Source organism: Mus pahari, chromosome 2, assembly GCF_900095145.1.
Source record: "Mus pahari chromosome 2, PAHARI_EIJ_v1.1, whole genome shotgun sequence".
Lineage (NCBI taxonomy): Eukaryota > Metazoa > Chordata > Mammalia > Rodentia > Muridae > Mus > Mus pahari.
In genome coordinates, this window is record NC_034591.1 from 155,816,712 (window position 1) to 155,820,937 (window position 4,226).

General features: G+C 42.9%; 1 pseudogene; it reads right to left on the reverse strand.

The window, feature by feature from the left end:
• Positions 1-2,221: 2,221 nt before the first annotated feature.
• Positions 2,222-2,764, reverse strand: LOC110316954 (annotated as a pseudogene).
• Positions 2,765-4,226: the final 1,462 nt, after the last annotated feature.

Here is a 4,226-nt window from a genome sequence, read left to right on the forward strand (position 1 = left end):
AGTACTGAGCCACAGCACTCTGGAGGATTTACCATGTCCACGGTACTGAGCCACAGTACTTTGGAGGATGCAATCATCCCCACAGCCATTTCTATTTCTGATATGAGCAGAAAATCTGGTAAGTTAATAGAAACAAAGCTATCCACTTAATTCAGAAAACACAGAGGGAAAGCTCAGTCTTTCTAGGTCTTCTTATTTTAAGCCAAGCTTGCAGGAGATACATCTAGCTTTACAGCTCATACAGTTTTATTATAACCCAGTGGTTCTCAAACCTTTCTAATACTGCAGCCTTTTAAATACAGTGGTGGTGACTCCCAACTATTTTTGTTGTGACTTCATAAGTGTAATTCTGCTACTGTTATAAATCACAATGCAAACATCTTCTGAAGGTCTTAGACAACCCCTGTGAAAGGGTCATTGATTCCTGAAGACGCTGTGACCCACAGGTTAAGAACTGCTGCTATAACCCTGTACTGCCACTCGGGAGAAGGATAAGAGTGGCGTTCTCAGACACAGGAAGAGACGTGTAGTAGCAAAGGTAGGCAAGGAGGCGACCATTCACAGCCTAGGTCTCTGTTGAGACTCCTTGGCACTGCCCTGCATGTAAACAGCCTGTCCTTACTTTTCCTGACCCAAGTCTCCTAAGGCTGCTGTTGCACAGCCACATGATGTGGGTGGGTGGAACACAAGGGCCAACCAGCTCACAGGCCTGGGAGTATTCCTCAGTGCAAGGAAGACGTTATACTAGGAGATTCTTGCTTCCAAGGCTCAGATTTCAAAGTTCAGCAATCTCATATATCCAAACTGGCTTCAAAATTTATGGATGACCTTGAACTTTTGATCCCCCTCTCTATTTCCAAAATGCTGTAATTAGAGGCATGTTATTGGCATGTGCACCAACAGACCATGTGTGTGTGGCACTGGGGTTTGAGCCTAGGGCCTCATGCATGCTGGGCAGGCTCTCTACTAACTGAGTTACTTTCTCAGACAAGGATTCCTAATTCATTTGGGCTTTCTGAAAATTGAATCTGAGGCCTTTGTTGACAGCATCAAAGCACATGCTAGGAGCATGTTACTTCACTAACAACATGTCTGTGATATAGAGATGGAACACCCAGTAAGCTTGAGGAAGTAGTTTGCCCAGACAATATGATCACTGCCCAGTGGAGTCTGCACTCCCCACCACTGGACCTCTCTATCATGGAAAACCCTACTGGCTGGCAAATATCCTGGAATATTTGCTTGTTTGAAACCACTGCTTCCTGAACTTTTCCGTATGTCCCTCTAGTGTCTGCTTTTGCATTTGTTTATGATTGTTTTGTTGTATTTTCCTTTTGGTATGAAATCTTTTGTATGATGCTGCCCACGATACGATTTTTCTGGTCCTAATTAGTAGGGTAAACAAGACAAACCACCTGTTCATGACGGGATGCATGGAGTCGGCTCTCCCAGAGCTTCAGATATCTGGATAAATACAGACTGGGTGGGTAGATTTCACCTCCAGGTTTTTTCCAAACCCAAACCAGCAGCTGCCTCTGCTTCTCTGGAGTGAGATCAATGTGTTTATTGGCTGAAAGCGTATCCCATTGGCTGGAAGAATCCCCCTCTGACTTAAGCATCTCCCATCCGCTGCAAGACTCCCTCTGATTTAAATATCTCCCATTGGCAGGAAGACTCCCTCTGATTTAAGCATCTCCCCAGGATTCTTTTATTTCCTTGCTATTCCTCACATTGATTGGTTTTTACAGGCTGTGGGATCGGAGAGTTTTTTTTTGTTTTGTTTTTTGACAGTAATGCATGTATTTATATATACACATATATACAAATGTATAAATGAAATCCTTACATAAGCATATGAACTCTCTTGACAAATAAATTATAAGCAATACAATAAAAATTAAGCTTAATCTAACATAGTGGCCTGTTTTTTTTTTTTTAAATAAGAAAAACAGATTTATAGTTCAACAAATTTTGGTCATTTGAACGCAAACTATTCTGATTGGTGCATTTTTTTATACAGCAATTCAACACACCCTGAGTTTCACTTCCCAACTGATGGTTAAATGCTAATCACCTATGGAAATAAAGATGTTTAAAACGAAGAGCCTTGCATCTTGGTGTCTAGTTCTCTGAAATCACTGAATAGGTCAGTTTCTGTCATGGTCAAAGGACCTGTGTCTACTTTGATTTAGTCTATGTGACTCTGGTGAGATAACAATTTTCTCCAACGATGAGGTGAAATCAGGATGTGCAATGCTCTGCCCAGGAGTCGCCACCTCGCTCTACAGCTTCTTTATCATCACCTGAAATTTGCAGGCAGGCATTGAAGAGACTTCAGCTGTTACAATACTTTTTATTCCCAAGTTTGACAAGCCACCTCTGATTAAGCCACATGTAAATGCTAGATACTTGGATGCATGTTCTAAATACTGTTTTCCTGCAGACAGCTGAACGAGTAGTCGAAATTTGTTTCCTGAAGTACATATATGCCCTGATGATTTGTCCTTAGATTGTCAATTTGTTTCTTGAATACTGTAGTCCAAAAATCTTTACATATGAACTTCATGATGTCTAATTCATCCTTGAACCTTGCAGTATCTTTCGTAAACCTTTCTATCAATCCTTGTCCCACTCGAAACCCCATGTTCTCCAGCTTAGTAATACACCGTCCATTTTTCACTTCCCCCTGCTTGGCGGACTTGTACACTCCGGACACCATCTCGTTATGGAGAAGCAAAAACAACGCCTCGTCCTCATCCTCCATTTCCCGCCGATCCCTCCAGCGCCCAGTCGGCTCCGATCAGGGCGGGACTCGAGGTCCCCTTTACCCTGCGCCCGCCCCACATGGTGCGCAGCGGCCCACCCTGGTCCTGAGGCCGCGGAAGGCCGCCGTGGACCGCGCCCCTCCCCAGGGCCGCCTCCACTGGGCTCTTGAGACCCTATGACAGCCCCCCACCCTGCCAAGACTATGGGAGAGGTCTTATAAGGACAAGCTAGATAGCTAATCTCTTGAAAGTCTTCTGCACTTTATAAAGACTTGGCCGAACTCTGCAAGCCTGGAACACTGGAAGCAGCCTTCGACTTTCTCCTTTGTGATTAGTTGTGTGCTGGCTTCTTCAGCCACACAACTCTGCAGGAATAAAAAAAAAAAGGCAGGGTAAATGAAAGGGAGCCAGGGAGGAGGTGTGTGCTTGTCCACACGTGTGTGCATGTGCTTCTGTATTTGTGCACGAGGTCAGAGGTCACCATCGTGTATTATCTTATCCGAGATAGGTGCGCAAAGCCCAGAGCTTACAGCTGGCCTATCTGGCTAGGAAACCCCACCGATCCTCCGATCCTCCTGTTTCCATCCCTAATAGGAGTTACAGGTACATGCACCTGGCTTTTTCATTGGTGTTGAGAATCTGAACTCTGGGCCACATTCTGTGCAGCGAGCACTTTACCCACTAAGCCATCTCTCTAGTTGTAGAGGAGACTTAAAATTCCAAGTCATGTTATAACCCTTGTAGGTTTTAGTTTTCTGCCTCTGACACACTATGAATCTAAGGAACAGGGTAGCAGAGGCTAAGCTGGTTGCAGGATCAGACATTCCCTTTGCTTCGTGCTTAATCCCCAGGAATTGATGTGGGGCCGTTTGTAAATCTTGCGATCATGGGCGTCTTAGCTTGGGTGTCAATCATCATTCTAACACCTACTAGTTTCATGACTTAGAAAGGTTACTTTATTCTTTAAAAACTCATTTTTTTTTCATTTGTAAAAATTAAATACAAATATCTGCTTCATGAAGTTGTTAGGATCCATCTGTGACTCGTGACAGCAGCATCAACCATAGCATTGGCCATAGCTGCAGATCTCATCAGCTGGGCTGTCTGCAGAAATGCCCAACATGATGTTAGCCCAACAGCATATGAATGGGTTTCCATGTTTACTTCCTAATCTTCAAGCAGAGGAAAACCTACATATTTAATCATGTTAGGCTTGCTAAGTAAAGAACTATTACAGAGCAATCTAGTCAAGAAAATTTAGAAACATTCACCATGTATGATTATTATAAGCTCAATGTTTTTTATTTTACATTTACTTATTTTTACTTATGTTTGCGCGCACACACACACACACACACACACACACACACGGAGGTGCCACAGTACATGTTTTTTTTTTTTATTTAGTCTTTTTTTCTTTTTTTTTTTTAACATTTTATTATTATTATTATTTTCTTTATT